Genomic DNA, 22,742 nt, shown 5'->3' on the forward strand with positions numbered 1-22,742 from the left:
AAAAGAAGTTAGGAAGGGCTCTGTCTTAAATACATCACATATTTTAGTGCAAATTCTACCAATGGATGCAGAAATTAAGTCTGAAGTCAGAATACAAAGGAATGGAAGTGTCCCTGATTTGACTTATAAGGGTTGGGAGTGCTGAGTGCTTTATTAAACCATTGAGTTGCAATACTGTCACGTGTGTGCAGCACAGAGCAGTTTTCACTGCTCAGGAAAAGAAAATAATAGCTATTGCTGTATTTACTGTGATTATTTCTTCAAGTCTTTATCAGTTCCCAAATTCAAATTCTCTCTGGCCATTTCTAATGTTATTAATCACACGGTCAGGCACAGCTATCTTGCCAGTTACAAAAGAAAACATACATTTTCTCATTGCTTTAATTTGCTTAATTTTTCTAGGTTTCACTGTTGACCTATTTGAATTCCACACACTAAATTTAAGAGTGAATATGTTGGATAAAATTATTCCTTTGAGAAAAACATGCTTTGCATGATAACACCCACTTTGGGAAACGATGGAAATTATGATTACCACTGATCTCCGGGGGTTCAGCTCCTGTGGGACAAAAGTAATACATTAAATAACTGTATTAATTCCTGCTTTCACACTGGGCTTCTATGTGGCCTCCTGCAGAAGAGAAAGGGAAAGAATTAATTACATTCTAGCTCTATCTGCGGATGTCTGCATGAAATTGCATTTTCAAGTTGGAGAGCATAAAAAAGGCCTGTCACTTAAAATAAATGCAAAAAAAATTTCATCCTTAAAAAAGTGATAGGTGAAACAATGGCCTATTGCCAAAGCTAAATAACATGGAGGAGGAATTTGAAAGAGATTTACTAAAATCTGTAATTTCAGGGTTGGGAAAAAGTGCCAGGGACTAGAAAAAAGAAGTTGCAGAGGCAGAAAAAAGAAGTAGTTGTGTGGCTCTGAGAAACAGCTGAGTACTTCAGGACTGCATAAAAAGGAAGTATCTTCTGAATTTTTCCTCTTCTCAAGGAAACAACATTTTCTATGTTTTTTGTAAGTAAACAGGATTTACATCATCCTTGCATCATCATCATTTTCTCTTCCTAACTCAAACTGCAAACCACCAGATTTTAGTTAACTCCTTAGGAGGAAAAAGTGAAATTATGAAATTAAGGTATTGTGAAAGGTCCTGATTGCAGCAATTCTTTCCCTCTGCCTTATAGATTGTATCAGAACTGCATCAATATTCATCCTGCACTAGAAGCTGGCAGACTGAGAGCTATTTGCTATTTGATGCCATCCACACAGAGAAAGAATAAGCAGAGAAAAAAATATTGCCAAATGAGAAAGAATCCTGTTTTATAGGTAACAAATTAGCCAATTCGTGGTATTTCTAGGATTAAACAAGAATGGTTTTTAATATAGATTTTGTACATTTGTTTGTAGTTCTAAAAACAAATGAACAAACCCAAGAAGACCCAAGCAAAAATTAATTAGAACTGTTTACTATTTACCCTGTAACTGTGTCACCACAGCCATCTTTCATGCCACGCAGGCAGTGTGGTGGATTCATTGCTCTGATGTGACGATTCACAGAAGATAAACATTTTCAGCAAATTGTGTCTATGATTAAAAACTACCAAGTACCTGGGAAGCTGAGTCTTTTCAAGCTGAACACAATACAACTCTCCTGCACATATCACAGTGCTGACACTTCCCCTTTCCCCTTGCAGAAAAGAGGGTCGAGAAATGAACCACATCTACCCTGCTTCTGAAAATTGTTTAAGGGAAATCTCCTTCTTTGTAGTAATCCACTCATGACAAAGAACATTTGTGTGATGCCACATTTTGAATTATTATGCATGTTGCCTAGTATAATCTCCATGGTTACAGATATATTTTTTGCTTCAGTACTTTAGGAAGAAAAATTCTATAGAACAATTTAGGGGAGAAAATTCCTTTTCATTGTCATTTATATTGCATTTATTTTATTCTATGTGCTTTCACTTTCTAAACAAGTAAAATTGCAGTAGAGATGGAAAAATTTGTCTCCAGCTGTTGCTTTATCCTGCCATAACATGTTTTAAACTGCAAATTCCTGGAGATGGGAACAGTATTTTTCATGCAGATCTTTAGTTTCTAACCCGCTAAGAATGTAACAGGACACTGTGTGTCACTGCCAGAGTCATAAACAGTAAGTGTGGTGGGATGACTGAACAGTAAATATTTTTTCTTTGCAAAGATTAGAACTCATGCTTCCCTTCTGAGCAGTTCTAAATAGAAATTAGCTGAAGTGAGTTCCAGAAACTGGTGATGGGAAAGATGTAAATCCCAGATATTTAGCTCTTTTCCCACCATTTTCACACCTGGTTCTTCTTTGATAGTGTTCACATTGGAAGGGAATCAGTGCTACCTAAGAAGTCAGTCTGCAGATTTAGTGATGTAATTTGCAATCTTGAAAAATACAAGAAATCTGAAGCAGAGAATGCTGACATCTGAATGCTGTTGAGGGACTATGGCAGGACAGGTACTTGATTCACAGCTTTTACCCCAGTCTCAGTTTACAAAGACTGAGATAGGAACGGCTGCCAGTGATAACCACAAAGAAATTAGGGTCACTGGAGAAAAGGTAGTGGTCCTGCCTCATCTCCTGCACTGTGGCTGTGCCAGTAGCATAAGAACAGGCTAAAGCAGCAGGGAGGTTTTGTCCCTCTGAAGGAATTCTTAGTTACACTTGGCCAGTCCCTTATAGCACCTGTGCAGCACAAAGCAAGGGTTCAGTGAAGGTGACCAGATGCATAAATTTTTATTAACGTACTCCATCAGTCCAAAGCCACTCTAACTTTTTTTATCCTACTTTTAAAAACCGATTTTCAATCCAAATGAATGCTAGTGTAAGATTGGGAAGAACAGAAAGCTTGGGAAAACAGAAGAATGCTTGGGGAAACAGAAAAACCCCCAATTTGATTGTATTATCTAGAATGCTGTGATGTCCTGTTTGTTCCCAAAATACAGTTTTTTGTATGTGCAGAGTTGAGTGGCCAGAGCTAGTCTAGGCTCAGATAACTTGTAAGAAGAGGTATATATACATAGTGTGCACTCAGAGTTTGTTCTAAATTAAAAATAATGTAGTCAAAGATGATTTTCTCTTTGGGCAAGGTTAGCCTAACAAGAAGTACATTTTACAGATTATTTATATACTTAAGAGAATGCAGCTGACCTTACCATGATTTATGAACTTCAGCATTCAAAAACCATAAAGCAATAAACTAAAATATATTTGAAACAAGCAATAGTAAATGAAATATGACTCCGGTTTTGGTCTTGTAGGACATTATGGTGTTTTGACTGTACCATTCACTTTATTTTTGTTACAAACAGCCGGAAGTCACCACACTAAAATAAAGTTCACTGTCAAATAACCTTTCCATTTCAGATACAGCTGGGATTTGTCAGGATCGTATCACAAGGTCATTTTTAAGGAGATTCTCACTGACATTTTGTGAGGTAAGGGATTTCACATTCCAGTTTTACAAGTGTTACACTTTTGATCGTCATGATTATCAACACCATGACAGATTTAGGGCCTGATCTTGGAACTTTTACAGAAGGAGCTAAGTTTATTGTAAATAACTTGATAGCCAAGAATCAAAAGAAAATAAAGGGTCTACAAAGAGTTAGAAGAGGTCATTCCATGGCCCAAAGCCAAGATCAGTTACACATGCATAATTTTTGGCATGCAATTTTAAAAAATGCAGTTAAGATTGTGGTATTATAATAGCAGTTTGTTTAAAATACTGGACTACTTTATCATAAGAAAAAAGCCAACAACATTTACCTTAAATGTCACTTTCTGCAGATTAAGCATAATAATTAGTTGCATACTGGACATAGCTGTATTTTTTTTCCCCTTTTTTGCATCCATATGATAAATATTCAAAAATCATTATTTTTGTCACTCTTTGGAGTTCTTTTCCTGCTTCAAATAACACCTGGTTTTGCAGTTGTTTTTTGTAGGTCATGTTTCCCAATTGCCAATCACTCTCCTTCCCTTTTGGACTCCCTCCAGCTGGCCCATGTTTCCTGAAGTGTACTGCTGAAGCAGATGCATTAAGTAAAGCTTTACCAGTTAAATGTAGAATAGAAAGTGTGCCTTACTGTATTCCAGATCACACTGAAGCCAGTTTGGTAAAAACATGAATTATTACAAAAATAGATAAGGCAGGAAATTTTTTTCAGAATGATAAGCAGTAACACACCGTTGAAGATTTACCTCCCTGAGCTGAACAGTGCTACCTTGTTGAATAGCTGCTGTTGGAAGGTGATGTGAGCATACTTGAAAAAAATTCATGCTAACAGATCTTGTACCCCTTATTTTTAAATAAAATTTTCCAGATTACATTATTGAGAAATATATTTGATTAATAATAAAAATTACTGGCTTTTATAGCAGCCAGCATTCTAGCAGTGTGGGAGCAATACTTCAGAAAGAAAAAGATTTTGCAATTAAAATTATAATATTTTTAAGTACCTACTTCTGCCTACAAGCTCTAATTAAGTTGATGTAACTTAGAATGAGGTTAAAATGTCCTTCTGAAAATTAAACCAGATAATTTTTTAAGGTAAACATATTCTGACTATGAAAGCCCTTCATTTTTAGTCTGCTATCTTCATTGCCATCAGTGCAGTTTTCCTTTTTCCGTGTTTAATCACAACATCTTTTGCACATGTTTGGGAGCTTTGATGCCCCTTCACTATTTAGGTGGCAATAGAATTTTTTTTTTCTAAAGCACCTAACAATTTAGCAGAGAGATCTTGGCAACTGAATTTTGTAACAGAGTTTTTGTTATGACAGTATTTTACCTATTTGTGAATGGCACTCCTTCTAGAATAAACTCTGACATGACTCAGCTAAAAAAAATCAGACTTTTTTTGTACTTACAACATAACTTTACACTATTGTTCTGGGAAACGTCTAATTAAAGAAGGTCTAAATGGGAACTTGAATGGAAAATCTCTTCTGGAAGTTCTGTGTGAAGTGGTTTGGATGGTGAAACAAGTGGCTACAAATTTTGTCTACAAAAATTCCTCTTCAGCTGCACTTTGCTACAGATACTACTCCCTAAATTTACATGATATAATGCTTCACTGTTTGTTAGGTCCTGTATTTAAATACAGAGGTGAAAGCCTTAAAAAAGTGGGTAAGCTGGGTATTGTAGGAAACCTATAGGAACTTATTCCACCAGTGAAGTTTACGAGGAAGTTTGTGTGCCTATGAATACATTAATGTAAGCATCATATTGTTATGACATTATATTATCCTCAATTATAGAGCTTGTTAAGCACATAATAGTCATATGATAATATTGCTGCATTTGAGAAATTTTCACTACTGAGCTGAGTGTTCATGTGCTAGTTTACACAGCATTCTTTTCTAGAAAAGACATGTTATTTGTGGTTGATAGCCTAATACACTCTACAAAGAGCCCCTCCTTTTTTCCATGTTAAAGAGATAAGAGTACAATATGCTTTACATTAGAGGATTAAGGAAAGCAATTTCAAAATAAGCATGCATTGTACCCCGTAACATTTGGGCTTTTGCATTGTTTTTTATCTTTTCAGTGAACAGTAACGCATACGTAGGATCTCTCAGAAGAGTCAGAGATTAACTTTTTAGAAAAGACTATTTGCTAGAAGCTAATTATGTCACTAGTAGCAAATTGTGATCCAATATATTAATAGGTTTAATCAATATTTAATCTGCTAACTCATTAATAAGCACATTGTAAATAAAAAAAACCCACTTCATTCTGTTTTCTGATGCAATTGACAGTAAATTTCCTATTCCTTTGGAAAAGCTTGGGAGGAGCTGTACAGATTTTTGGGGTCCTCAGTCTACAAAAGTAATGTACCTTGGCCAAAATATAAGTACAGGACTCTCTCAGACAGTTCACAACCACGGCATAAGCTTCTCTTCAATCCTCAAGTTTTGTTATTTCATTATGGTGTATTTCTGGAATACTATAAAAATTAGAACAGGAGCACTGCAGTAAAATGAAGACTAAACTGCCAAGAGCCAGGAAGCTCTGATACTGTGGGTAATGAGGGCAAGCAAAGAGGAAATATGAGGAGAAAAGAACCTATGAGGGGAGAGAGATATGTATATCTATGTGGGTATATATACATTTATAATTTAAATATTGAAGCTGTTGTGATTTTGCGCACCTAAAATAGTGTTTAAGAGTCAGAAATTCTTCTTGTCCCCAAAATTCATTGAAGCTCCACTGGATTTGTAGCACAAGAGAACTGCATTATGCAGCCACAAACAAATCCACCCACTCTTCTACCTAGGCTAATCTCCTCAAAATAAATAATTGAAATCCCAAATTCATCTAACATTTGCAGCCTAAAAGAAGCTGGTTACTGAGAAACAGTGAATATTTGCTTTATTTTTGTCTGGCTTTTCCCTTCCATTGCAGGACCATGTTTTAAGACCTTGCAAGCTGTGTTACAGATTTGCCTAGAACAGAATGGCCAAAGAATGGCTTCTTTTGACATTTTTTGATAAACTACAGTTTATTGAACAGTGTCATATCTTGGCTTTCTCAAATCTTGTTTTCTTGTTTTGACATTTTAATGGATGAGAGCAGAATCTGTGTATATCATATACTGCAAATCTGCACCTGTACTACTGCTGAATCAGTGTCTGTAATGCAAATGTTGAACAAATTAATGCAAGAAGTTCCATCTATTCAGAAGGAAAACCTAAAATTTACAGTAGGAAATAAACCTAGGTGTACATCTTCTGAAAGTCCTTGAGAACTATGATTGCCTTTAATCATACAAAACACCTTTGTGTAACTTTGAGATCTTTAGGAAGAAGTTTTACCCAGTCTTTCAGAGAACAATAAATCAAACTTTGACTTTTCAAAATTGCTTCGCTGCACTCAGGCATGAATTTCATCTTAAAGCTGGATTTCTTGAAGGGCAGCAACAGACCTTTAGCCTATTTTTCCTGATCAGATTTTCAGTAGCAGAAAATGAATTGGTTTGATCTGGCTCACATAACTACAGTTATTCCCTTCATAACTCTTGCAATTTTTTTAGGTTTTCCATTTTCTATGCAATAGTTCACTAACATTTTAAATGGAATTATAACCAGGTCGTAAGACATACAAGGCCTGCATTTCCCCTGCCTTTTTTCTTCTGTACCAATTCCTGTCTGTGAAAACATCTGCAAAATGCCTAATGTCAATTGATACAGATTTAATCACTAGAGAATGGTCACATAACGGAGAGGTGGCCCATAATATTATTTTTCCATTCTCTGGAAGCAGTGCACAATGCATCGAAATTAATGTGGAATCTTCCTTCAGTTCCGTCCAAAAAAAGGAGCAGTCCTTAATGCTCTTTGGAAAGCAAGAGTGCCATGGATTTGGCCATTGTGGCTGCAGATATCCATTATGTCAGATGCAAAATGCAACAGTCATGTCACGTCCATGCTGGATTCAGCTTGATGTAGTTCTGCCTTTTCAGTTTCCTTTCACAGAGCCTAAGCAATGTGACCACCTGCTGAATCCCTCTTTTTAGCATGTAAAGAATCCTTTGTTTGGATCCGCTGGGCTTCTTTGACTTCTTAGCTCAGAAACGGTTTCCTTGTGGCTTTTCTTATACCTCTCCAAGGGTTTTTTGGGGATAATTTGGGAAACTTTAAATTCAGGAAAAGATGGTAAAACTCAATTCCTTTTCCACATACTGATTTGCACTTTCTTATTTTGTTGTATATTAATTGAGATAGGTCCAAGCTACCAATTCTAAATACAGTCTGAATCATGCCAGAAAGAGTTGCAGCACTATTCTGCTTGCAGAATTAAGATTTCCTTAAACTTCAGGACTCATCTTTAATAATTTACTGGAACTGAGTTCATCTTTACAATTCTTACAATTTCTTGCCCAGAGACAGCTGTGATTTTACAAAAGTTTTCAGTTTCACTTACCTATAGCCAGCTTTTCTGCCATTAAGGTTCTATGTATCTGATGGAAGTTTCATTTCTTAGTTCTTGACATGCAAACAAGGCAATTAAAAAGTAGAAGCAGGTGAAGATTTCAGCATGAAAAAAACCACCAAACTTACGGTGGGGAACTATTTTGCAAATAGAAGTAAAGGATTCAGTTAGGACTTTTACCTGTGTTAGAAGAATGATTATCTGCATTAAAGGTTAGGAATCATTGTTATATGATTCCAGAGGGCCTTAAGAGACCTCAAATACAGGAGTCTATTCTGGTTAAAAGCAAATGAGATTTATTCAACAGCTTGATGACAGTGTGGGAAACACTCTCTCTCATCCCCAGAATTTTCCAGCTTGGTTTAAAGCTGTCCTCATGGGGTGACTCTGCACACAAGTTCCTTCTGACATGTAGTTTAACTGTTGGCTTTTGACATAGCCGTTGCATGACACAGGTGAACTGTGAACTGATAATTATCAGGTCTGCTTCTCAGAAATGGGTATAAATCAAAAATATTCTTTCCTGTCAGTTCCCAAAAGCCACAAGTGTAAAAACAAGGTGTGATTGCCATGCTTTGTCCTTGGTCACGGCATCTACAGCATCAATTTCACCAGCAACTTTCATCTCCTCCCTTCTAAAAGCTTTTATTAAACGGCTGCCCCCTTACCATGTCAGTTGTTATAAATACAGCTGTCATAAAGGAGGATACTGCATGATTTTACAGACCTCCAGGTCACAAATCAACAATGAAAAGAGCTGTAAAACTTATTTCTCTAAAAAGATGGTTTCCATCTCCCTCAATCTAAATGTAAGTTTTTGGCTACAGAAGAAATAAGGCTTTTTGTACTTTTCTGGACAGCTAATGGAGGACCATGCTTACCTATCCCTTTAGAGACTTCTTTCAGTATATAGCCATAATTAAGGGGAAGACCAGCCTTTAAAGGTGACCAAGAAAACATCTGTCAGCTTTTTAGGATATACATTCCTTCTCCATCTAAAAAATTTCAAAAAATTCAGTCTTGCTGTGTCACAGGTTTGGATCATGGAGAGACTCTAAAGTTGCTGCTAGAAGAGGTGCAAAAACATGCTAGTCCAGATTAGAAAGTGCTGAGCAGCAGACAGAGCTACAATACATTAGAAGGCTGCACACTCGTGGCTACTCCTGATCCTATTTTAGATCCACACCACAGAGCTATTTCCTATTTGTATTTTGGTCCATGTGCACTTTTAGCTCTCTGAGAAGCATGCTTTGTGTTCCAGCAGGAGAATTTGAGTCCGTTTTTATTCTTATTGACCAATATTAATTCTAACTCCATTTTTGTTAATTCCAAACTTTTGACTATTCATTTTTCAGGAGAGTTTCAGTGGCTCATTGCTCCAGGACATAACTCATTTGTATTCTCAACTCACTAAAGTATACTTTTCCAGCCTGCTGAAGACACAGCTCCAGTTATTTGGGCAGCCAGAGCTCTATTTCAAACCCTAAGTTTTGAGCTGAACCTTTTTCTCATATGCTCCTGATGTTTTCCAAATCTACCAAACCAGTCTGCTGGCAGCCTTGCTTTAGTTATATAAAAAATGTTCTAGTTCCGGCTCTTATTCTGTTCCATGTACAACCATTTCATTCTAATTCTGCCAAAATTTTGCCACTCTTGTTGAAGTTCCTGTTAATAAAATGCAGTGTTTCCTGGCCTGCATCCTGTTAGTGTTGACACAGTCTCCTCATATCCAGTGTGGGTTCATCCTACCAAGGACAGGAAATGTTCTGCTTTGCTGATTCAAATCTGACCAGAAATAATGTGGACAAAGAAACTTTTAAGAGGGAAAGTTTAGGTAAGAACATGGCAGTTGAGAACATAACAGTCAAAGTTACAAACTCAAAGGGAAGAAGTATCAGAACTGGCTTGAAAGTTCTTGATAAATGGTAACAGTAATAATAATGGAACATAGTCTGAGAATTTAGCCTAATATCACCTTTCTTCTTTGTGTGTTTTTCCTTTCTCAGCTTTTTGTTGTGGGTTTTTTGGTTTGTTTTGGTTTTTTGTGGTTTTTTTTTAATGTATTCTAATCTTTATAACTTGTTATTTACACTGATTTGAGCATATACCAAGTTCAATTTATATTATTTAACAAAGATTTAACAAGATTTTTGGAATTTAATGTTGCTAATAGTAACAACTTTGTGTGGAATTGCCTCATGAGACTGACAGCTTTAAATCTGCCATTTAAGCTCCCAGTTGTGACCAATTGTCTAAAAAGACAACCAAATCCACTACTAAACAATTAAAACAATAAACTATGTGATTAACTGTGGTGGGTTCTTGAAACATTAATTCTACAAAAACTGCCTGTGGAACTGGCAAATGCTAGACAAGAAGTGAAAGAGTAATAGGGCACAAGAGGCTGAACTCTGAGGAATCACCTTGGCTTAGGGGATATGGCAGTTCTGTGTATAAGGACAAACCATTGTTTTTCAAACTCTGCCACTTAGTCACTCTAAATATATTTGAAATTCACAAATTATCAACTAGTGTGCAGCAGTTGTGCAGCTGAAAGGAGGAAAGTTCTCAGCTGAGAATTTAAATGGAACATGGCATAAATATTTAAGGCAAGGCATGGCACAAAAAGGTGAAAACTGACCAAGTGTGCTTGATAAAGGAAGACAAAACAGAGACAGGTAAGTCCTCAGGTTCTTCATTTCACATCTCCCTTGGGCGAATTAGAAGGTCACAGTATAGGAGAGTGAAGTTTAATGGGTGCTTTGCACAGCATTATCTGAAATCATGCCTTCTTTTTCCTAACCAAATCTGAATATCCTTCTGCTTCAACAAGGATGGGTAAGGGATTTGCTGTGTTAGTAAGGACCCTTTAGCTGAATTAGCATGACTAGGCAGGATGCTCTCCTTCCTCTGAGATTGCTAACGAGTGTCAGGAAGTATTGCCTTCCTTCCTGGCTCCAAGCTTGCTACATCTACAACATCCTTTGCCTCTTCTGGCAGGGCTTCCTTGCCAGAATACAGTGCAGACAGATATCCACACACTGCTAAAAAATAGAGGGTCCAGACATTTCTGGTGGATGTAGTAACCTTATTTCTTTCTTCTCCTCTGTTGTATAAATAACTGCCATGTTTTATCTAGTAGTGAGTATTTTGGTTGTGAAGGACCAGTCTGTAATTAAAGTTATGATAATTATTATAGCAATGTAATATTTTGGACATACAGATTTACTACAATTTTGGAAAACAATGGTTTTGACACATTTGGATTTGAAATATGCTGTATCAACAGATTTGGGTATGTTCAATATACCTACAAAAATTTGAGTATGTTCAAAATACCTACAGTTGTAGTTACTTTCTTTCAATTCTAGTTGTCACAATTACATGTTTCACCTCTGTAGTAATGGATTTTTCCCAGTGATGACTTAGAGGAAATAGTCTCTCCATGCAGTTTTTCACAGAGTAAATCACGGAAGTTTCCCAAAGTTTTCACTGAAAAAAATGCTACTGTAGAGCAAGAATTTAATGCAACCCCAAATAAATATTAGCCTAAATAAGAGGCCAAATGTAATTTCATGAAGTTGTGACCTCACTAGAATAGTGCCTGGTTTCGGAAGCTTTTTACACTGTTACACAGCAGATGGGCATTTCTGAGCTATATTAGCAGCCTATAGCACAAGGCAGCATAGACTCAGCTTGTCCTGAAGAGAAGATTAAGCCTTATTTAATGTTTGCATAGTCTAAGATGCTGGGAATGAATCTATTAGAAACAGCATTACTGGTCTCCTCTCCCCTTCAGTCCTCTTCGTTTCAAGAGCTATGACCATATTCTATGCCAGTGATTTTAGCACCAAATCTAGACATACATTGAGATGGCAGAGTAGAGTTTGACAGATATTCAAGATGGAGCTAATTTGTATTGTAAAATTACTTCTTGTTTCCTTCTTGATCTTCACAATTAGCTCAGTTGGTCAGAGTATGCTGCTAATAACAAGGGCGTGGTTTGATCCCCAGATGGGCCATTCACCTAAAAGTTGGACTGAGTGATCCTTATGGGTCGCTTCCAACTCAGAATATTCTGTGATTACAGAAAGTTACAGACATAAATGATGCCTTAAAAGGCATAAATGATGCTTAAAGACGAACACCCCTTCCCTGTAGAGATTATAATCAACAATAAGTAATAAAAACACAATATAGAGAACTACTGCCAGGAGGCAATAGATTTCTTCCCAGGGACTGTGCTTTCCTATGGGACATGCATGCACTTAGTCATTCTTAATCTACAATGTGTCCAGGTTAAGTACTGTGTGCTTTTTAAAGATGTAAATAGCAACGCCTAGTGGATTAGCATAGAAACACGTTGTGGAAGAAATAGATCTTAGGAAGGATTCGAATGAAGATAGCATTGTGAGTTCTTCCAGAAATCTTATCAGAAAAGATTTTACATTCAGAGAAGAATAGTTGCTGCCTTTTCATCACAGTTACTTTCTGAAAAACAAGCATTGAAGAGAGATAAGGAAACTTTCTTGTAGACTATTCCTATTATCAAACAGCAACTTCGCTCCACCCTTCCCTTGTATTTGGCTTCTTACAGAGTGCCTGGAGCTGCCTTTTTGTTCCAAGATTACCTTCAGAAAAATCCCCCGCCATTATCAGACATTCTAACAAAAGAAAGAAGTGTATACTACTTCCAAAGAGGAAAAATATAATTAACTGCCATTCAAAATCCGGAGAAGTACCCTTTAGCTTGACTGAGATGACAATCAATAGCAGTTCAGCACTGTGATTTCATACCTCCTACCATTCACACTGTCATACTTGGGCAGTGAATCAGGCTTGAAGGGAAGGCTGGGTGGAGCAACAGGCTGCAGAGGAAAATCTGTCCCTTGCTCCCTACTCTGTGCCCCGTCCTTCCTCCCCATCCCCAAAAAAGTAGCAAATGAGAACAGCAGTGGTGGAGGAGTGCTGCTGTTCTTACCTGCCCAACAAGGAGATAAGGCAGCAGGCTATCTAGGAGTGTCTCTTTCGAATGTCCAAGCACTCACAGAATCATTCAGACAGAAGCACAGCAACAACTTCTCTGTATCAGGGAGCACCCACATTTCCTTCTCTTTGGGATGAGGCAGCAGCTCATCCTGAGAATAATCCTCACTCCTTTCCTTCTCTTTGGGATGAGGCAGCAGCCTGCTAGTTGGAATTTCCGTAGAAAAGGTGTTTCAGACAAGACAGAAGATTCTACAGACCAGATTGGGCCAGAGGGCTGCATTTTGAACCGTGCTGGTCAAGAATCTCCAAAATTCATCTGTGTCAGACTGACTGCATCCACTGACTGCACTCTGAGTAAAGTCAGTCATCTGTTACTGGAGATCACTGTTTATATCTGGACATAAAGACTCTTATTCCATTCTCAGTCTTTGTGCAAACCTTCTCTTTGCAAGAGGACACTGCTCATAGCACGGCTACACAACCCTATCAGGATCGTCTCAGACACTGGGCAACACTACAAAGGAAACCGTCATCACCCACGAACTTCACACACAGTTTGTGGCTTTTGGAGTCATCGGTCCTTACTAGAAACAGAGACCAGTATGAACAGGCTGAAGAATTATATTGAACTCATAATCCTGACAGTTGTAGCCAGTTTTATTTTTCCTTGGTTACCTCATTTGTTGTCACAACACTTCATTCTGGAACAGAAACCCAGTGGACAAAGCATGGGATTAGTAAATTAGTAATTTAACTGCACCCTTAGCACTAGTCCTTCTGTACTGTGACAATGTGGAGATTTTTGCACAGTATTATGAAGGAAAGAGTTGTGTCAGAGTGCTGAGGTGGGGAAAGTGCTGTTTGTGATTGATACTGTGTTGCTGCAGAATAGTTTTAGTAACAGTAATACTGCAACATAAATGTTTCTTTCAGCGGGGAATATTCCTTGTTTGTTAGACTACAGGAGTAGAAGGAATTTCCAACGTTCAAGCTCTTAAGATGCCTTTTAAGTGAAAACAGAGACTTGGCTGACTGAGACTAAGACGACCAGGACTGAAGGAGTTTGGCAATTAGATCACAGTAGCAGCAAAACCAGATGTCAAAGCAGAGCTTTAAAAAGCCTCTCAGATGGAAAGGTTTGGAATGGAAAGGAAGTGAGAGGAATGGAGGGTGTCACTTACGAAGGGGAGGAGATAGGAAACAATGATGCTATTGTGGCAGCAGAGCTGATGAAGGTCAAAGACGATAAGCTCTGATTTGCATTCTTTCAAAACTACTCATACAAAGCTGGTGATCTTTTTAGTGAAAGATTAGAGTCAAGGGACATCGTGGCCAGGGAGTTTGCTGTGCTTGTATGATTGTAATCTACAGTGCTTTAGTTTTTCGAGCAAAAAACAGTGCCTTCAGCAATTTTATGCAAAGGATATCTGCTTTGCATTAGACTTGCCATAAGCCTTCTGAAGAATTAGCTATAAACCTTAAGATCCGCACTTTACAGGAAGCTCTTGGAAGGGTCAGTCCAAGCTTTGGTATCTGGAGAAGTCACTGGAGGACATGGAACAAGCAATGAGGCTGTCAGGTCTACCTCCATCCAAGAGATACTGAGAAGAATATTTCCTCCTTAACTACATGCTTTTGCTACCACCAATTGAAGAACTAATGGTGCTAATAACAAGGGTGTGTTTTGATCCCCAGATGGGGATAAAAATGTGCCAGACATAAGAGACAAGTATCCCAAGGGAATGGGACCATGGCTGGATCTTGTGAAATTAATGAGGGGTAGTCCCACAGGGGGATCCATGTTAAACTTCTTTTACAGAAATTGCTTATACAAATCTATCTCCTAGAAAACAGTATTTATCTACATCAACATTCTTTATCTAGTACTAGATATATAGAATATGCCTAGATTCACTGAAGTTTAGATTTCCCTCCTTTAGCATTCCTACAGCTTGCCAGAATGTCTGCTTCTGCAGAAACAAAGGTTAATTAAACACATCCGCCCATTAGATCAAGGAGTGAACATTATTACAATCTGGCCCCAAGCTACCTTCTTCAGCTGTCAGCACTGAAAGACACTTGGAACTACAAATTAGTCCTCAAGCAAAACTAGTTTCAGCAGAAACCGCTTGTTTTATTGAACAGAGAAGGTCTCCCTGATATTTACAATTTTGGCTTGTACTTGTCTCGCTGTACCTAGTTCCAACAAGAAACATTTAGGGGTATTTTGCAAGTGGTGTGATCCAAGGTTCTTGGTCTTTACAGTGCCATGTTAACACATATTAAGGAATGTTAGAAAAAAATCTACCTTATCTGCATTGCTAATGCCATATTTTATAATTAATAGAGTTTAAGGAAACTCATATTGGATTTTTTTTTTTACTTGTATTGCTTAGCTTTGCCTCTTTCACTGTGCTTGGGCCAGTGAAAGAGCTTGGGAAATAAACTGGCCAACTCCCTCATTATGCATTTCTTTTCACTTTCTTTTCCGTTTCGTTTTCTGGCTCTTACGCATAAGCACCATATTACCACAAATACTTTCTCAATTCTGTGAATCAAATCTAAAGAATAACACATTAACTATATGAACTCTTCAGAGTAGCACTATGGCTGTACCCCAGTTTCCCTCTTACTGTCACGGGGAACGAAGTCAGGCAGCATATGCCTTTCACAAGCATGTACTGTTACCATGCCTATAATCCTTGCTACCTGAAGAACTGACATTCTTAAAATGTTTTCTTTCTGTGCTGAATCAACAGAATGAGGCCGCAATAGACCTGCCAGAAAGCAGTGACCAATAATCCGATTACTTAAGGTAGGCAGGACACACTGAGGTCTTCTCTGAAAGTAGGATCTTAAATAATGTTAATTATGTAAAAAAGCACAATATCTACTTAATCATAGAAGCTGGCTTGTATCTATTTTCTTCAATAATAGATGAAGCAAGTATAACTCTCTCTGCATCAAAAATTCGAGGCCCCTATTTTGTCAGAACTCTTCTCAAATGTGATATTGTATTATGCATCCCCCATTCTCATTCACATTACCCACAAGTAATTTCTGCTTTTCTCAAGCTGACTCATTCTTCATACCTATTAGCTGAATTGTTGATGAAAAGGGATCTCTACCCGTGAATGGAATGTTTGTGTATTGAATTTTTACTGGTTTGGCTAGTTTTGATCAGACACATAGACCACAAATTCTTCTTCCTATTCCCAATCTGGAAGAGAACACCAGGACACCTTATTTCAAAGCCTGTTTTTCACAAATATTGTCTAATGTTTGATTAAAATTTTCAGCTTCTCAAACACTATTACCATTACACTTAATGGGTTAATAATAGGAACTACAGATAAGAGGAGACATAAATGAAGAGCTACAAAAAAAAACCCCCACCAAAACTATTTGCATTTCTTTCTTGGGTTTGGTTTCAAAGTCTATAAAAGTCACAGAATTGTCTTTTTTGTTCTATTTTTACTGGACAACTCCTGCCTGCTTTTCAAAAACCCTTTGAAAAGCAGCATCTCTGTCCCTGCGAGAGGTCCACAGACACAGTGCTGTCTTGCAACTGCTCATCACTTGGCATCAGGAAATTTTCTGAAGTCTCTGAGGAAAACCTCTTACTCTCTAGCAGAAGCTGAAAGCAAAGTTGGAGTGGTACTCTGGTCAGTCTCAGACAGTTGATCACTGATGACATAGCCCTAGTGGTAAAGTGCAAAATATGCTCATAGTTAACATTTTAAGAAAATAAACCCCAAAGGAAAACAACATGATAAACTCCAAGTATTGACCCCAAAGAGGAAACAGAATGTCCTTCTTGGAACATGTCTCCTTGGCATCTTACCTGAAACATTCTGTCTAGCCTGTAATTTAGTAGGCAAGATGTGACAATCTTCTTTACAAGTACAACATGTTAAATTACTTTAAATTTGTTTCTATAAATATAGCATGCCAATGCTTACTGACTGACTCTGCCACCTAGGAGCTTTATTTGCATTCTGCAATGAAGCAGTTGAATTTTTAAGGTATTTTGTTGTTAAATTTCAGTTAAGTTGTAAGGCTGCCTGCACCACAACGTCCTATTCATTACATGTGGCAAAAGTCTTTATAAAAATCTTTATAAAAATCTGACCACAGCCTTTTGCTGCTTGTCTCACCCACACTAAAAATACTGTATGATACAAAGTACTGTATAAGGCTGTGTAACAGACAGCTGTGTCAGTACTCAGGTTTAATAGGGAACAAGCCATGGTAATATTATTTCTTCATTCCCTTTTTTTCTGAGCCTCTTTAAGTCTTACGCCTATGTACATATTTTCTGGGCCATTTATTCAATCTGTGCTGAAGAACACTATCAAACAGGTGAGATGGCAAGGATTGGAAAAATTTATATATGTCCTATCAGCATAAACAAATCTGTGGGCTGTGCTCAGGAAAGCTCTAAAGCTGCTGGAGCATTTCATTAGCCTGAACAGGGGTACTGTTCATTTAAACAGGTCTGCAAGAATCGCATCTCTTTCTCCAGCAGTTTATTCAGAGATGACCCAGCATGTAGTTCAGAACTGCACTTCTAAGCACATACTTGTTAAGATGCTGTTGCTCTTTTGTGCTTCAGGATACTTTTTCATTTAGTCGTGACAGCATAACCAGCAGTCTATCTTTTGCTTTCTGTGGGCCAGTAACTTTAGTGTACTCCATTAATTAAAGCTATGGGTATTATTAAGTGGAACGGCCTTATCCTCTTGAGAGTATGAAAAAAGGTTACGTTTACTTTGGCAGAAGGAGATTGCTGTGAGTTTTAAGTGCATTTGTAAAGTGCATTCCTTTTTTTTTTTTTTGGTGGGGATCTACTAGGTTATACTTTTGAAGTTCAGGATCACTGTAAACACAACATATTCAGCTGATAACCTGAAGCAATATCTGAACAAGAAAGACTAAACAGGTCCTAAGTAAGGAAAACTTTTGTAAATATTTCAGCATTGCTTAGGTGATTAAAATATAATACTCCAACAGGATATTGAGAACAATTATTTTAATAGATTAAGGAGTTCATTCAACTTTAGAGTTAAGTCTAGTTTGATGATTAAAATACAGGGAAAAGAATGAGAAGACATAAAGTCTATTTTCAGCATTAGCACTGACTCACTGTGTGATATTAAGCAAACCACTTAATTTACTGCCTCGCTCTCTGTCTCACCTGTAAAATGAGGGAGCCTGCCTCACAAATTCTGTGTGGGATTACTTAATTAAACATTTGCTATGCACCTAACATTTCTTGAATGCAAGGTGCTGGAAAATTTATTTTTGAAGATGTACATAAACAGGATACAAGAGCAGAATTAGGTAGTTTCTATAAAGGAAACTCGCATCTCTTTCATCTTTGGATTTCTTAAGGATGACAACAAAATAATTAACTACAGAACCTGCTGGTCACCAACACAAGTGAGCTAATTGGTGACATCAATATTGGTGGCAGCCTGGGCTGCCATGATCATGCACTGGTGGAGTTTGCAGTCCCCGATGACATGGGTTAGGTGAAGGGTAAAGTCAGGCCCCTGAATTTTAGGAAAGCAAAATTCTACCTCTTCAAGGAGTTAGCAATAGGTGCCCCTGATAAACTGCCCTCAGAGAAAAGGGACCAGAACAGAGCTGGCAGATCTGGACATTTTCCATAGAGTGCAAGAGCTCTCAATACCCAGGTGTAAGAAATCAGGAAAGGACATGTGGGACAGGGAGGTGATTTGAGATATTCAGAGTGCTTCATCTAGGGCAAGTGGCCAACCTGGTGGCCTGACTAGATCACGTATCCTAGAATTCTAAAACTGTGAGTGAATCTCTTGAAGTAAGTTTATGAGTTGAAAAAAAAAGCATAGCCACAAACTAGACAGACCAAACTATAAGTAAGAATAAAAATATATCATTATTCTTCTGTAGATCACACAACTGAAAGACTAAGGTGAGTTTTTTCCATGATGTATAAGCAAATTTATATCCAATGGAAGTGAATGGCAGTGATTTAAATCCAGAGAAAAGGATGTTTTTCTAAACCCCCAGACTTTTACTGAACTCATGGTCACATAACATTTTTGGAACCAAGATCTCAGTGAATTCAAGAAACAAACATTTCTATGGAAATGTGAACATCCACTGTGACATTCTATTAAATGAAAGAGTTACAAATCCCTCATGTTGCACAGTACAAGCCAACTACTAACCGGTAGGCATGCAAAACCAGCTCGTGTGAAGCCTATTTGACAGCTGATCTCTCTGGACTTAGCTGCAGCTGGATCAGAAGCACCTGGTACAGGTCACTGCGGGAGGCAGAACCCTGGAGGAGGTGTTCCAATGGTCACCTCTGGTACAGTACTCTCGATGCTACTGAGGCTGAGCAGCACACAGCATATATTAAGTATCCTGCTACTCTTATCATAACTGTGTTTAGAAAATGTTCTGTCATAAAATTAGCTAGATCAGCAACTTTTAACCAAAGAGAAGTTTTTACCTCACAGTGCAATTTAGCAGACAAAAAAGCAATGGTTTTTACTAACACTGTGCTGTCACCCCATGAAGGAGCTGATCAAAACCACAGTAAGCAAATTAAAAACACAAAGTAATGTGATCAATGACATATGCAAAGGTTATGTGTTTCCTGTATAGTTGCTCACATCACCAAGGACTTTTTTGAAGACAGTTACTGTTATCTTAAGTATTCATAAAAATATCACTGCTGCTTTCTGTTGGTTCCATCTAATCCTAAATTGAGGCCTTTATGTAAGGCATGGTCATAAATCCTTTACAACCTTGGAATGAAGTTGGTGTTTGGTATTCTATGAGGACAACAGAGACAAGAAAATTCAGATGCGCTATCCTTTTAAAAGCTACTTTCTAGGTTAATAAATAAGTTCTACAATATCACTTGGTAGATATAAATGCATGTCATTTATTTACTTTCATTATAACATTTTTTACACTGTGAAACATGGATCATACTACCTTATTCATACATATATTAAATATAATCATAAATCATAACTATATTATTGATACATTTACCTAGTTTCTACTAAATTAGCACTGCAGAGACATCTAGACAAAACCTTAGGTCCTCCACCAAGAGTAACAGAGCCTTTAGCTCTGCATTTCAGAGCTACAGACCAAGACGGAAAAATGCAGCAGTAACACCACCACAGGTTATAGTTATACTAAAAAGAGCCAATGACTCACTGTGAATATTTACTTGGCCTGCATGCTTTAGGGATGAGTGAAGATTACCGAAGAGAACTATTTCTTTTCTTCTCCTTTTATTTTGCTTATTACTAGCTAGTACTACTACATTCTTCATATGAAACCAGATTAAGAATAAACAAGAGGTGCTTGTCATCCAGCATTAATACAATACCATGTGTATGGTATTAATACAATACCACAGCTGCTCCTCTATACATTTTAGCAGCTGCTTTTTCTTGTCTGTCTGTCCATCCACAGCAAATAGGTATGTTGCCTGGCACAGCACATGTACCTTGGCCCTTTTCTACACCTAGCCCACACCTTTAATCCAATCTCTGCACCCTGAGAGCCTCCCATGTTGCCGCTGTTGCTTTTCTCACCCCAGCTGGGCCAGGGAACTCCCTTCTCTTCTTCACGTCAGTATCAAATACTGACAGTGAGTTGTCCTTTTATTTGTATCCCAAGATGCACATAAATGTAAATACATGGAGCAGTGATCAACTTTACAAACTGGATAAACTGGTTGCTCTCTCAGCTGATACTCACTGTGCTTAAAGGGTCGTTTGTCCTAGAACAGCAGTTTCTTAAGGAGCATGAATTAGGCAGGCAGGAGGTGGCAGAAGGAGCTCCACTACAGTCTTGCACACCAATTCACATGATGACTGTAGCTGGACTCCTCCTAGTGCCTCAGAAAGTTACAAGAAAAGGGAAGGGCTCAGGATATGATATCATGCACTCATTCTAAAAACAAGGAAACTGTTGGAGATAATTTAAAAAGTAACAGCTTAAAAATCCTGAATGGCCAATAACAGAAAATTACTTTTCTAATTCATCTTCCCTAGCCTTTCCAGTGAAAAGTTTCAATAAATAAAAATTACAAACTTAGAAAACCATGTTTGCATCATCACTAGGACTAGCCTAAGAAACCTATTACAACTGAGCCAGCTCAGAGCAATACTTATTGCTGCCTCTGTCAGATTTTAAGCTTTCAGCTTATTACCAGCTCTGTTGAGGCAAATGTACCCAGCCCCAACACAGCTGGGTCTGCAGCCACAGCTGGGTCTGTGTAAGCAACAGGGACCCACGTGTATCCACTGCTTCGTAGTATCCTGACTTGTCTAATTGCCTTTCTCAGCAAAAATAAAATCTTTTAAAGCATCTAAGTGATTCAGGAATCCAATTAATATTTTCTAAAGCAATGTAAGCAAACAGGTTTTTAAATCTCATGGAAAGTCAATGTGATCTTGTGCAGATTTGCAGGGCTAAGTTTTACTCCTTAGATCCTTTTCTAATTGCAAGTCTGCTTCAGAAATAATAATCCATTTTCAGGGATATATTACTATAAATTTATTTACCAGGTCATTGTCTACAGCCTTTAAAAAAGAAAACAATAAACATTTGAAGCAAAGTCCTAACTTAGCACAATTGTTCTTTACCTGGGTTTAGCTTTGAAATTTTCTGGTTTTATTTCAGATCCAAAGCAGCATTTGAGTGCCTGGAAGGTTCTCTGTCATTTCCACCTTTATCAATTGGTCTAATAAGCCACTCATTTTTCTTTCACGTTGTCAGGATAATTTTGTTTCTGTTATAATCCCATAAAACACACTCAGAGGAAAATTTAGCCCAGATTTCAAGCAAGCAACGTTTTTATGTAGTGTTAGGAATTGCAACATTCTCTGTTAGGGCGGTCATTGTGTTTAGCTTTCAAATGTCTTCTTTTCATGTTAAAGATTTCCAGTGATTTTGTTAATGCAATTCATTCCAGACTCAGCATTAAGGCCACCCATGAGTGACACAATATTGTTTATCATCATTTTCATGCTCCTGTATTGGCTTTTAATTTAATGGCTTGGATTTGGAGGAACCTTATATTAAATCAGTTTAGGGATCAGACATTTTGTGTTTCAGTATTTGTCAGTACACTTCTACTGAGCTGCACAACAGGGTGTTGCTCTTGCAGCTCTATTGTTAAAGAAGAAATATTTTGCTGCCAGATTTCTTGTTCTATTTGTGCCTTTTGTTACTGGACTTTCAATTTCAGGAACTTGTTCTATTTTAGAGGATGGGGAAGAACAATACTTTATAATATAATATTTATTAAACAGATGGTAGTATTATCAATGCTCATTTATCCAGCAGTGATGCATCTCCCAAATAAACAGCAGTAGTAGTAGAATAAACCAGAGCACAGAACCATTTTCTTCATAAAGATTCTGGGATTTTTTAGCTACTTGTACTCTGGAATGAAGGATCTGGAGTTGTTCTGTCTAGTAAGGATCAGCTACTTCTCAAATTGTTTCTGAGTTTGAGGAGTGTGACTTAAGATCACTAATACATTAATTTTTGTAGAATTTGGGAAGTTGTTCTAAAAAAAACTGTGATACAGTTTACATGTATATTTCTCTTTCTCTGCTCTCACCTTGATTTTTAGTAGTACTATAAAACCTACATAGGTGATCACCTGGATTTGAAAAGATTTCCTAAAAGAGCAAAGGCTTGTCACAGCTCTGGATTTGAATTGGACATTTCATGTATTCACATACTGGACT

The 22,742-nt window shown here is 37.5% G+C and overlaps 1 protein-coding gene across 1 annotated transcript in view; it reads right to left on the reverse strand.

Annotated features, from left to right (window-relative positions):
• Positions 1-20,834, reverse strand: part of RALB (RAS like proto-oncogene B) — a 49,024-nt gene extending 28,190 nt beyond the window's left edge. Inside the window, exon 1 of the mRNA XM_010407002.4 lies at positions 20,740-20,834. The gene's annotated coding sequence lies outside the window, so the exon portion shown is untranslated. The remainder of the gene's footprint in view (positions 1-20,739) is intronic.
• Positions 20,835-22,742: the final 1,908 nt, after the last annotated feature.

Source organism: Corvus cornix, chromosome 7 (genome assembly GCF_000738735.6).
Source record: "Corvus cornix cornix isolate S_Up_H32 chromosome 7, ASM73873v5, whole genome shotgun sequence".
In the NCBI taxonomy this organism is placed as follows: domain Eukaryota; kingdom Metazoa; phylum Chordata; class Aves; order Passeriformes; family Corvidae; genus Corvus; species Corvus cornix.